Source organism: Myotis lucifugus, unplaced genomic scaffold, assembly GCF_000147115.1.
Source record: "Myotis lucifugus unplaced genomic scaffold, Myoluc2.0 scaffold_29, whole genome shotgun sequence".
Classification (NCBI taxonomy): Eukaryota; Metazoa; Chordata; class Mammalia; order Chiroptera; family Vespertilionidae; genus Myotis; species Myotis lucifugus.
The window spans coordinates 457,412-471,755 of NW_005871077.1; positions in this window are offsets into that span (position 1 = coordinate 457,412).

The window sequence follows — 14,344 nt, forward strand, 5'->3', positions numbered from 1 at the left end:
CCTTTTTTGGGGGGTTTTCTACGCTTCCTGGACTTGTAAGTCTATTTCTTTCACCAGGTAGGGGAAGTTTTCTGTCATTATTTCTTCAAATAGGTTTTCCATATCTTGCTCTCTCTCTTCTCCTGGCACCCCCATAATTCGGATGTTGGTATGCTTGAAGTTGTCCCAGAGGCTCCTTACACTATCTTCATATTTTTTGATTCTTTTTTCTTTTTGTTTTTCCAGTTGGGTGTTTTTTGCTTCTTCGTATTTCAAATCTTTGACTTGATTCTTGTGATCCTCTAGTCTGCTGTTGGAACTCTGTATAATATTCTTTATTTCTAGAATATTTCTAGCATATTTAATATGCTTCATTTCTAGTTGGTCCTTTTTCATAACCTTGAGGGTCTCACTAGATTTCTTGAGGGTCTCACTAAATTTATCGGTGGTTTCTAGAAAATTCTTGAAAAACCTTAAAAGTGTGGTTTTGAACTCTATATCCAGTCATTTGCTTTCCTCCATTTCTGTCATTTGTGACCTGTTTCTTTGTCTCTGCATTTTGGCTGCTTCCCTGTGTTGATAGAGTGGCTTTCTGTGCTAGGTGTCCTATAGGGCCCAGTGGCTCAGCCTCCCCAATTACCTGAGGTGGACACTCTTGGTGCACCCCTTTGTGGGCTTTGTGCACAGTCTTGTTGTAGTTAAGCCTTGATTGTTGTAGGTATCACTGGGAGGAATTGACCTCCAGGCCAATTGGCTGTGAGAATCAGCTGTGTCTACAGTAGGAGAACTTCTGTGCTGGAGACACCCTTCTGGGGCAATACTTGCTTTAGTAGGGCTTTGGTGCTCACTGAGTCTGCCCCCTGAGTGTGTCCCTTATGGATCTGAGGCGTTGTAATCTGGATGGTCCCACTCTGACCACTGGGTACACTGGCTCTTGGATCTCTAAGGAGGTGCTAATTTAGCCTCTGTCTGAGGCTACCCAGTAGGAGCTATGGAGAGATCTGAAGATTCCTCTTCTTTGTTTGGGGTTTGGAGGTGCCTAGATGAGGCCCAGCTGTGAAGCAGTGCAAGCTTCTGTGGGGCCTTGGCCTTCTTTTGGAAGTTCTGGGTCTCTCTGACCCAGCTGCAGTTTATTAGGTCACTTCAGATTGCAAAGAGCCAGACCATTCATATGCAAAAGCCTTTTCGCACAGCTATGGCTGATCCTCAGCCCTGCCCTAAGAGGCCCCATGTCTCAGTGTCCCGGTAATCGCTGCAAGTACCTCTGAGAGAAAGCCGCCCTTGAGTTCCGACCGATGCCAGACAGTCCAGTTTCTCCTCGTATGAGTCTGGGTCCCCAGAGACTCGTCCGGAACTGGAGTTCAGAGCAGTCGGGAGCTTGTGTCTCCCTCCTGATTGAAAAAAACAACCATGTCCTCAGTTGCCAGCCCTTTCCATGAGCGCCTTCGTACCTCTGCACTTTACTTCCGCACCTCCTCTGAATCTCAGTGTGCTTTTCTCTTTCCTTGTAGTTGTAGAGTTTCCATTCAGCCAGCCTTCCTGTGGTTCTGGACGATGTCCGTTTTGTCTTTTAGTTGTATTTTTGAAGTGGTTGTGCGAGGCAGCAATTTCCAGTGTTTACCTATTCTGCCATCTTGGTTTCCCGAAATCTTTTTTAAAAAATCCACTTCTCAGTTTTTTGTAAGATTCTCTTGCTCACCTTTTTTTTAAAAAAATATTTTTTTTTTATTTTCTTAATATATTTTTATTGTTTATAGTATTACAGATATCTCCCTTAACCTCCCTCCTCCCAGCCCCTACCACCCCTCAGATCTTCACTACCCTATTGCCCATGTTCATGGGCTATGTATATAAGTATACAAGTTCATTGGTTTATCTCTTCTTACCCACCCAACCCCACATCGAAGTATGTCAGTCTGTTCCATGCTTTCATGCTTCAGGTCTTCTTTTGTTGGTCAATTCATTTTGTTCATTAGATTCCACAAATAAGTAAGGTAATTTGTCTTTCTCAGATTGGCTTATTTCAATGAGCATAATATTTTCCATGCTGTCCCAAAGGGTAAGAGTGCCCTCTTTTATACAGCTGCATAGTATTCCAAGGTATACATGTACCACAGCTTTTTTACCCACTCATCTACTAATGGGTACGTGGGCTGTTTCACAAATCTTAGCTATTGTAAATAACACTGCTATGAACATAGGGTGAATATATTCTTTCTGATTGATATTTTGGGGTTTTTAGGATATATTCCCAGAAGTGGGATCACTGGGTCAAACAGAAGTTCCATTTTTAATTTTTTGAGGAAACTCCTTGCAGTTTTCCACAGTGGCTGCACCAATCTATATTCCCACCAGCATTTGTTTGTTGATTTTTTTATGATAGCCATTCTGACAGGTGTGAGATGATATCTCATTGTTGTTTTAATTTGCATCTCTTGATGATTAGTGACTGAGCATTTTGTCATATGCCTCTTGGCCATTTGTATGTCCTCTTTGGGGAAATGTCTATTCAGGTTTTCTGCTCATTTTTTAATTGGTATGCCCTTTTGTTGAGTTGTATCAGTACTTTGCCTATTTTGAATATTAACCTCTTATCAGATGTATCATTGGTAACTATATTCTCCCATACAGTGGGTTCTCTTTTCATTTTGATGGTAGTCTCTTTTGCTGTGCAGAAGCTTTTTATTTTGATGTAGTCCCATTTGTTTATTTTCTCCTTAGTTTCCTTTGCCCTCGAAGATGTATTGGTAAACATATTGCTATGTGAGATGTCTGAGATTTTACTGCCTATGTTCTCTCTAAGATTTTTTATGGTTTCATGCCTTACTTTTAAGTCTGTTATCATCTTGAGTTTATTCTTGTATATAGTGTAAGTTGGTGGTCTAGTTTCATCTTTTTGTATATGTCTATTCAGTTTTCCCAACACCATTTTTGAAGAGACTGTCTTGACTCTATTGTATGTTCTTGCCTCCTTTATCAAATATTAATTGAATGTAATGGTATGGGTCATTTTCTAGGGTCTCTCTTCTGATCCATTGATCTATATGCCAGTTCTTGTGCCAGTACTAGGCTGTTTTGGTTATAATGGCTTTTTAATATATTTTGATATTCAATATTGGGATCCCACCTACTTCGTTCTTCTTTCTCAAGATTGCTGCAGCTATTCAGGGTCTTTTATGGTTCCATATAAATTTTTGGAGTATTTTCTCTAGCTCTGTGAAGTATGCTATTGGTATTACAATAGGGATTACATTGAATCTATACATTGCTTTAGGTCGTATAGACATTTTAATGATGTTAATTCTTCCAATCCATGGACATGGTATACACTTCCATTTGTTTGTATCTTCCTCTGTTTCTTTTTTCACTGTCCTATAGTTTTCCAAGTACATGTGTTTTATCTCCTTGGTTACCTTTATTCCTAGGTATCTTATATTTTTTATTGCAATAGTAAATGTGATTGCTTTTTTAGTTTCTCTTTCTGAGAGTTCATTATTGGTCTATAAAAATGCCAACAATTTGTGGATGTTAATTTTGTATCCTGCTACCTTGCCAAATTCATTTATTAAGTCTAGTAGTTTCCTGGTGGAGTTTTTAGGGTTTTTATGTACAATATCATGTTATCTGCAAATAATGACAGTCTTACTTCCTCCTTTCGAACTTGGATATACCTTTTATCTCTTCTTCTTGTCTGATTGTTGTGGCTAGGACTTCCAGTACCATCCTATATAATAAAAGCATAGTATGCTAAGTGTCCGACTGTTCATTCAATGGTTCGTTTGACCATTCCACCAGTTGCTATGATGCGCACTGACCACCAAGGGATAGACACTCCAACTGATAGGTTAGCTTGCTGCTGGGGTCTGGACGATCAAGACTGGGTGAAATGGGCCAGACATGCCCTGGAGCCCTCCAATGATCCCTCCCTGGCTGGCCTGCCCCCATCAGCCCCAATTGGGACTGGGTGAGACAGTCCTGATTGGCCCCGATCACCAGCCAGGCAGAGGGACCCCACCGGTGCAAGAATTCATGCAGTGCACCAGAGGCTCAGTGTTCAAGAGTGTCTTGTTCCTATTCTTAAGGGAAACACTTTTGGTTATTGCCCATTGAGTATGATGTTGGCTGTAGGTTCGTCATATATGTCCTTTATCATGTTGAGATGTGCTCCCTTTATTCCCACTTTCCTGAGAGTTTTTATCAAAATAGGGCTATGCTGTTGTAATAAAGAGATCTCAGAATAGAGTAGTTTAAATAAGATGCTTATTTCTCTCCCACTTAATTGTGCAAACATACAAGGCAATACAGAGTGGTTAGATGGCTGTATTCTAGGTGGTTACTCAGACCCAAGCTAAACTCAACTTGTAGCTTCCATTTCTGGATCCAAGATAGCTGATTCTATTGTTGTTGTTGTCATTTCCCTTCTAGTTGGAAGGGGAATAAATGATGTTTTTGGTGTACCGTTCTATGAATTCTAACACATGAATTTGTGTTGCCACTACCACAAAACAGTTCCATCTCCTCCTCCAAACTCCCTTATGCCATCCGTTTATATTCACATGCTCCACCAAAGCAACCATTGGCAACCATTGCTTTGTTTTTTATGGTTTTATCATTTTGAGAATGTCATATAAATTAAATAATATGTATGCAAACTTTTGAGACCAGTTATTTTTTTACTCAGAATAATGCTTTTGAGATACATATGAATTATTGCACGTACCAATAGTTTGTTCCTCTTTATAGTTAACACTAGAGGCCCAGTGCACAAAATCTGTGCACTGGGGGCAGGGGGGGGGGGGAGTCCCTCAGCCTGGCCTGCAGAGATCAGGCCTAAGCCAGAAGTCGGACATCCCTCTCACAATCCAGGATCCCTCGCTCCTTACCACCTACCTGCTGGCTGCTCCTTACAGCTCGGAGGTGGGAGAGGCTCCTACCACCGCCGCTGCGCTTGCCAGCCATGAGCCTGGCTTCTGGCTGAGCAGCGCTCCTGGTGTGGGAGCACACTGACACCAGGGGGCAGCTCCTGCATTGAGCATCTGCCCCCTGGTGGTCAGTGCACATCATAGCGACTGGTCGTTCTGGTCATTCCACCATAGTGATCGCTTAGGCTTTTATTATATAGACTAGAGGCCAATTGCACAAAGAGATTCATGCAATAGGCCTTCCTTCCCCTGGCTGCCAGCACCAGTTTTCCTCCAGCACCCAGGACCCAGGACTTCGCTCTCGCCACAGTGGAGAAGCCAAGCCTCTTCAGTCTTCAGTTGTCTTCAGCCTTCAGTCGCCTTCAGTCTTCAGTCTTCACGCCAGAGCCTTCAGTCTTCACTCCATGCCTGCATATGCAAATTAACTATCTTTGTTGGGTTAATTTTCATACTCATCCTGATTGGCTGGTGGGCATAGTGGAGTGACACCAATTTGCATGTTTCTCCTTTATTAGTGTAGATTCCATTGTATGGTTGTAATGTAGTGAGTTTATTCATTATCCATTGAGGAACATTTGTTTCCATTTTTTGGAAATTCTGACTAGAAGTTTAGGAATTTTTCTTCTACTAAATGTTTCTGAGATGTTATTATGAATGGTTGTTGAATTTGGTCAACCAAATGCTTTTCTGCATCAATTGGTATGAACATTTGGCCTGTTAAGACAGGAAGTTACATTGAATGATTTTTTTACTATCGAACCACCTTTACATTCCCAGATAAACTACAGTTAGCTTAAGTGTACTATTTTTTAATATATTATTGGATTCAATTGGCTAATATTTTCTTTAAAACTTTTGTGTCTACAGTTTTAGAAGAAATTGGTCTATACTTTTCTTTGTCAGTACTGTGATTGTCTAGTTTTGGTTTAAGGTAATGCTGGCCTCATAAAATGAGTTAGAAAAGTGTCCTCTTTCCTGTTTTCTGGAAGAGATTGTGGAGAATTGAATTAAGCTCAACTTGAACTTAACTCTTTCTTAAATATTTGGTTGAATTCACCAGTGAAACCATTCAGGCATGGTGTTTTTATTTTTAGGGAGGTTATTTTTTATTGATATTATTTATTTAGAAATTGAGTAAAATTGGTGATATTTCTATTTTACTTGTTTGGTAGAATGTATTAGTAAAAGTATTTGAGGCTAGCTATTTCTATTTCAGAAATTTATTAACTGGGAATTAGTTATGTAAAATAGTTATAGAATCATTCAGGTTATCTATTTCATCATGGATTAGTTTTAGTAGTTTGTGTTTTTTGAGGAATTAGTTCGTTTAATCTAAGCTCTTGAATTTACGTGAGCAATTATCCTTTCCAGGGTATATAGTGTGTTCTCCTCTTTTTTTCCTCTGATAGATGGTAATTTGTGACTTCAAACTTGTTTTTATTTGTCACTCTTGCTAGAGGTTTATCACATTTATTAATTTTTTCAAAGAAACAGCTTTTAGCTTCATTGATTTTTCTCTAGTTTTTGTTACTACTTTCATTTATATCTCTTCTTATCTTTATTATTTCCTTCACTCTGCTTACTTTAGATTTATTTTTCTTGTTTTTCTGGTTTCACATAAGGAAGTTTAGGTTAACGATTTGTTATCTTCCTTCTAAATAGAAGTATTTAATACTGGAAAATTCCTACTAAGCACTGATTTAGCAGCATCCCAGAAATTTAGATGTGCTATACTCTTCTTTTGTTTCATTTGAAAACATTTTATTTCCCTTGAGACTTTCTCTTTGACCCACAAATTATGTAAATGTTTGTGGCTTAATTCCCATGTATTAGTAGATCATCCTGTTATTTTTCCATTATTGATTTCTAGTTTGATTTCATTGTGGTCAGACAACCATTTCTATGATTTCAACTATACTAAATTTAAGATTTGTTTTGTGACTGAGGATGTGGTTTATCCTGTTAAATGTTCCATGTACAACTGAAATCGAATGAATATTCTACGGGTTTGGGGTGGTGTGTTTTATAAATGTCAATTCGCTCCAGTTGATTGATAGTGTTGTTTAATTTTTTAATGTGCTGGCTGATTTTCTATCTACTGTCAGAGAGGAATAATGATCTATTTCTCCTTTTTTCTTCTATCAGTTTTGCTTCATGTATTTTGAAGCTCCATTGCTAGATGTGTAAAAAATAATAAAGGGAACCACTTTAAAATGGAGCCAGAGCTGCCAATCCACAGAAAATGCCTACACATCTTTTTAAAAATATGTTTTTATTGATTTTTGAGAGAAAGGAAGGGAGACGGATAGAGAGATAGAAACATCGATGAGATAGAAACATCGATGAGAGAGGGACATAATTGATCTGCTGCCTCCTGCAGTAGAAAAAGTAGAAATCTTACAAACACAGATCCCTGTTACCTCTCCCTATTATGTTCTAGTTATCTTCTATTTATCTTAGATATCACATCTGCATACATTGAAGTCCCCATCAAACATTGTTAAAATTTTTGCATTCAAACATCAAACATATTTTAAAGAACTCTGGAAAAAGAATAATAATTTATTGCATTCATCCCGATATTTATCATTTCTGTTGCTTTTCCTTAATTAATGATATTCCAAATATTCTTATAACAGTATTTCTCTTCTATCTGAAAAACTTCCTTCATATCAAGTCTCCTGGCAATGAATACTTTTTTTATTATAAGATTATATTTCTTTCGCCTTTATTCCTGAAGGATATTTTTATCAGATACACCATTTCTGGTTGACAGTTCTTTTCTTTCAGCACCTGAAAACTGATTTACTTCTTTCTGGGCTCCCTGGTTTCTGATTTTAAAAAATCCACAGCCATTTGAATCATTTTCCCTCTATAGGCAATGAACAGCAATGGCTGTTTTCAAGATTTTTTCTTTGTCTTTAATATATATTTTATAATGTGTCTAGGAATGGACTTTCTTGGGTTTATCCAGTTGTTAAGAGTCTGCTGATTTTCTTAAATCCGTAAGTTTATGTCTTTTGCCAAATTTCAGAATTTTTAGCCACTTTTTCTTTAGTTTTTCAGCACCCCTTATTCTCTCCTTTTGAGACTTTGATTACATCAATGTTAGACTCTTTTCCCATAGGTTCTAATGAATGTTAGGATTTTTCTATTGTCCCCAGTTTATGCTGTATTTTTTCCTATCTTATTTTTTTTAATCTCTGTTGTCCAGATTGGATAATTTCTGTTGATCCTCTGACATCTCTATTCTGCTAATAATCAGAGCCTATTTGTACCTATCTAGTTTTTCACTGTGTTTTATTCATTCTTTTTTCTAAATTATTATTAAATACATTTTTATTGATTTCAGAGAGGAAGGGAGAGGGAGAGAGAGACAGAAACATCAATGATGAGAGAGAATCATTGATTAGCTGCCTCCTGTACACACCCCCTACTGTGGATGGAGCCCACAACCTAGGCATATGCCCTAAACAGGGAATTGAATAGTGACCTTCTGGTTCATAGGTCGACGTTCAACCATTGAGCCATCCTGGTTGGGCGCTATCTACTTCTTTATATTACTTTTTATCTGAGATTGTTTGTTTTTCCATTCAAGAATGTTTATTATTTCTTGCTAGAACATTTTAAAATAGCTGTTTTAATGTCTTGGTCAAATAATTTCAAGACCCATGACATTTCAGCACTGGAATCTGTTCATTGACGTTTTGAGTTGAATTTTCCTAATTAATAAACTGCCTAAATTTTTATTATATTCTGGACATATTGAATATTATACTGAGACTTTGAGTCTTATTTAAAACACTAGTTACCTGGTGCATGGTTTCATGCATATTGAAAGTAAATTAATTAGAAAGTGGCCAGTGGGGCAGGACTGGGCGAGACGGGCTGGACATGCCCTGGAGCCAACCTCCCATGGTCCCTCCCCAGCTGGCTGCACCTGGGAGTGAGCGGGGTCCCTCCAGCAGGTGGGGTTCTTCAGCCTGGCCTGTGGGGACCTGGCCAAAACCAGCAGTCTGACATCCTCCGAGGGGTCCCGGAGTGCAAGAAGGCACTCTGCAAAGTTGCTGTTGCTTGGCAGCTCCTGTGTTGAGCGTCTGCCCCGTGGTGGTCATTGCACATCATAGCTACGGGTCAGACGGTCTCTTAGGCTTTTAGATAGATAGATAGATAGATAGATAGATAGATAGATAGATAGAATGTTGATATTTTGTTTTAGCAATGAGCCTATCTGACTAGGTTCAGGAAAAGTTCCAACTCCCTTTCTGATAACTGGTTCTTAATATCAGTTCAGTTGTCAGAGCCTATTTGTACCTATCTAGTGTATGTACCACCCAATGGCCAATCTTATACTGAGCAATGATGTATCTCTTTGTTCATCTCTTACCATTTTTGGTTTTTAAAATAGGATCACAGCCAATTATGTGAGTGGGGGGTTACCCAGGAATTCATAAACAAATGTATAGTGTAATTTCCCTGAGCTCCTCCCTCTTGGTATTCTGCCTAGTACTTTCTAATTCCCCATAGATCCTCTCTCAGTCCTCCAGCCAGAAAGTTAGGGCTATAGTTACCCTGATATGTTGTGCACGTTTATAACTGATTCATGTCCATGGTCAAATGGTGGGAGAACCCAGGGAGAAAAAGCAGCAATGTCAGTTGGCCCTGATATCTTGCTATCTCCACCAAAGAGAGAGGACGTTTTCTCTCCCTGAGTTTTTCCTGCTATTGCGTTATGGGTACCAGAAAAGGTGTTACTGGCCAGCCCCCTGAGTTGAAGGGAGAGGGATGTCTATAGGTTTTAAATTCTTTTGCTGGATATCTTGCTACAGACTAGATCTAAAGGTCTCCCTTTTACTTTTTATGGCTTTCCCAGAATTTATGAGAAGCAGTTGACAATTTTATCTTGACAAGCCATGAGTGGCTGGCTTCTCTGTTTAAGGAGTGAATAATCAATTAGCTGGGGATTTTGAGATGGCAGTGTATTAAGTGGAAGCTACACTGACATTCTCCCAGGATAAAATATGAATTACAACTAAAATATAGGAAAATAATCCTGAACAACCAACTGAAGACCAGCTGGAGAGAACCTATATAACTAAGGACATAAAGAGGAGGCTATATCAAGTTTGGTAGAAACTGTGAAGGTGCAAGAGGACTGGCAAGGCTCCCACTGGCAGCAACTGAAGTTCCAGAGGGATATCTCAGCTGCAAGAGGTTCTCTCTGGGTGATCCAGGGTCTAACCACCAAACTGGGATCCTCAACACAGAGAACTAGAACTGGGAAAGGTGCCCACATAACATCTGGCTGTGAAAAGCAACAGGGTTTCTGTCCGCCAGGGAGAGATTTCTGGAAATTCAGAGTGGACTGGAACTGTGTGAGGAGAATCCAGGGTTAGTGGCTCTGGGGATAAAGCTCATAGGACAGCCATGTAGATTCCTGTGCTGATTCATTCTCCCATACTGCCAAGGACATCTTTCTCAGGCAGACCTTTACAATCCAGGCAGCTTTAGCCTGAGTGGGAAGCAATTTCCCCCATACATTGGAAAACCTCCCACCACATCCTGAGGAGTTTATGCCCTGCTGTGGTCTACAGCCTGAGACTCATTAAGTGACTGAGAATAACAGTCAGCCTGCAGGCAGAGGTGGATCTCTGGGTGCATTGAGTCTTTTCTGATTTGCTCTGGTCCCTGGGCTAGTAAAAGCAGACTTTGGTGTGCACCTTGGTCCTCTCCAAATGCACCCAGCCCTAGCTGAGGGAGACACAGCTGTGGTTCACTGATAGCTCCAAACAGGCAACATTGGGCCAGTCAAAAACAGTGTCTGACATTGGCCTTCACCAGAGACCTTCCAAAAAGACTGGGAGTCATAGCAGATCTACCCAATACATAGAAACAAACCCAAAACAGGTAGCCAGAATGGAGAAACAAAGAAACAAGCCCCAAATGAAAGAACCTAAGAATTATCTGGAAGAAAACCTAAATGAAATGGAGATAAAGAATTTATCAAATGTAGAGTTTGGAGTAATGATTATAAGGATGCTTAACGGCATGAAAAAAAGACATAGAAACAATGAAAAACAATCAGATGGAAATGAAGAATTACATAACAGAAATAAAGAATACAGTGGAAGGAATAAATAGCAGACTAGAGGAAGCCAAGGATATGATCAGTAAATTAGAAAAAAAAATCACTCAGGACCAAAAAGAAAAAACAATTAAAAAACCAGACAGTCTAAGGGAACTGTGGGAGAACATGAAACATAACAATGTCCACATCATAGGAGTGCCAGAAGGAGAAGAAAGTGAGCAAAGGCTAAAGAACCTGTCTGAAGAAAAAATGGCAGAATACTTCCTTAACTTGGTGAAGGAAAAAGTCACACAAGTTCACAAATCACAGAATGTCCCAAGCAAGAAGAACCCAAAGAGGCCCAAGCCTAGACACGTCAAAATTAAAATGTCAAACATTAAAGGCAAAGAGAGAATTTTAAAAGGCAGAAAGAAAAAAAAAGGGGGGAAAAAGCAATTTGTTACTTAAAAAGGAGCTCCCATAAGGCTGTCAGTTGATTTCTCAATAGAAACTCTACAGTTATTAGGGAAGTCATGAAGTATTCAAGGTAATGAAAAGCAAGTATCTAAAACCAAGACTACTCTATCCAATAAAGCTATTTTTCAAAATAAATGGTGAAATAAAGAGCTTCCTGAACAAAAATAAAAAGCTAAAGGAGTTTATTACCACCAAACTAGTATTGTAAGAAATGTTAAAGTGACTGCTGTAATAATAAAAAGAGGCCCAGCTGGTGTGGCTCAATGGTTGAACATATAGTTTTTTCTTGCTGCCCCAAAATATTCAAACATATAGTGGTTACATAGCATGTTCTTAAACAATGAATGGGTTACCAATGAGATAAAGGAAGAAATTGAAAAAACTCCTTGAAACAAATGAATATGAATACACAACAATCCCAAATCTATGGGACACAGTGAAAACAGTTCTGAGAGGGAAGTTCATAGTATTACGGGCCCACCTCAAGAAACAAGAAAAATCTTTAATAAATGATCTAATCCTACAACTGAAACAGAAAGAGAACAACAAGAAAAGTCCAGAGTAAGTATAAGGAAGGAAATAATAAAGATCAGAGCAGAACTAAATGGCATTGAAACTAAAATAATAATAATAATAATAATAATAATAATACAAAAGATCAATGAAACCAAGAGCTGGTTCTTTGAAAAGGTAAACAAGATTGATGAACTGCTAGCTAGACTCACTAAGAAACAAAGAAAGAGGACCCAAATAAATAGAATCAGAAACAAAAGAGGTGAAGTAACAACTGACATCACAGAAATACACTGGATTGTAAGAATATTCCTAGAAACATACAATCTTCCAAAACTGAATCTGGGAGATTCAGAAAATCTGAATAGACCAATAAAACTAATGAAATTGAAACAGTAATAATAATTAAAAAACAACACAGCAAATAAAAGCCCTGGTCCAGATGGCTGCTCAGGGAAGTTTTAACAAACATTCAAAGAAGAACTAACACCTACTCTCCTCAAACTATTCCAAAAAATTCAAAAGCAAGGAAGACTTGCAAGTTTGTTTTATGAGGCTAGCATTATCCTAATTGTAAAACTAGATAAAGACACTACAAAGAAAGAAAATTACAGGCCAATATCCCTGATAATCACAGAGACTAAAATCCTCAAGAAAATATTATCAAATCGGATCCAGCAATATATTAAAAAGATCATACACCATGATCAAGTGGGATTTATTCCAGGCATGCAAGGCTGATACAATATTCACAAATCAATAAATGTGATACATCACACAAACTAATTGAAATATAAAATCATATGACCATATCAATAGATTCAGAAAAGCGTTTGACAAAATACAGCACCCATTTTTGATAAAAACTCCCAGCAAAGTTGTAATAGAGGGATCATACCTCAACATTATAAAAGTTATATATGACAAACCTACTGCCAACATCAGACTCAAATGGGCAAAAACTTTTTCCCTTAATAACAGGAAAAAGACAGGAATGTCCACTTTCACCACTGTTATTCAACATAGTACTGGAACTCCTAGCCACAGCAATCAGACAAGAAGAAAACATAAAAGGCATTCAAATTGGAAAGGAGGAAGTAAAACTGTCATTATTCGCAGATAGCATGATATTATACATAGAAAACCCTAAAGACTCCACAAAAAACTACTAAATTTAATAAATGAAGTTAGCAATGTAGCAGAATAAAATATTAACATCCAGAAATCAATGGCATTTTTATACACCAATAATGAACTCTCAGAAAAAGAAACTAAAGAAAATAATAATCCAGATCATTTACCATTGCAACAACATCAACAAAAATAATATTCTTTGGAATATACTTATCCAAGGAGGTAAAATACCTGTTGTCACAAATCTACAGGATGCTGAAAAAAGAAATAGATGAATATTCAAACAAATGGAAGAATATACTGTGTTCTTGGATTAGAAGATTTAACATCATTAAAATGTCCATACTACCCAAAACAATCTATAGATTCAATGCAATCCCTATTAAAATACCAGCAGCATATTTCACAGACCTAGAACAAATACTCCAAAAACGTATATGTAACTAAAAAAGACCTCGAATAGCTGCAGCAATCATGAGAAAGAAAAATGAAGTAGGAGGGATCCCCATACCAGATATCAAACTATACTAAAAAGCTATGGTAATAAAAACAACCTAGTACTGGCCCAAGAACAGGCATATAGATCAATGAAACAGAACAGAGAACCCAGAAATTGTCCCAAACCATTACATTCAATTAATATTTGACAAAGGAGGCAAGAGCATACAATGGAGTAAAGACAGTCTCTTCAATAAATGGTGTTGCCGAAGCCGGTTTGGCTCAGTGGATAGAGCGTTGGCCTGCGGACTGAAAGGTCCCAGGTTTGATTCCGGTCAAGGGCATGTACCTGGGTTGCAGACACATCCCCAGTGGGAGATGTGCAGGAGGCAGCTGATCGATGTTTCTCTCTCATCAATGTTTCTAACTCTCTATCTCTCTCCTTTCCTCTCTGTAAAAAAAAATCAATAAAATATATTTAAAAAATAAAATAAAATAAATGGTGTTGGAAAATTTGAACAAGTACATGCAAAAAAGTGAAACTGGACCACCAACTTACACAAGAATAAACTCAAATGTTAGTCATGAAAACATAAAATCTTAGAGGAAACCATAAGTAGCAAAATCTCAGACAACTCTCATAGCAATATATTTGTCAATACATCTTCTAGGGCAAGGGAAAAAATCAAACTAAAAAGCTTCCGCACAGCAAAAGCTTCTGCACAGAAAAAGAAATCATCAACAGCTCAGTCAAGCTGTCTAGCCGTGTGAATGTCGGGGTGCCGATAGGGGTGCAGCGGGACTCCCCAGAGCC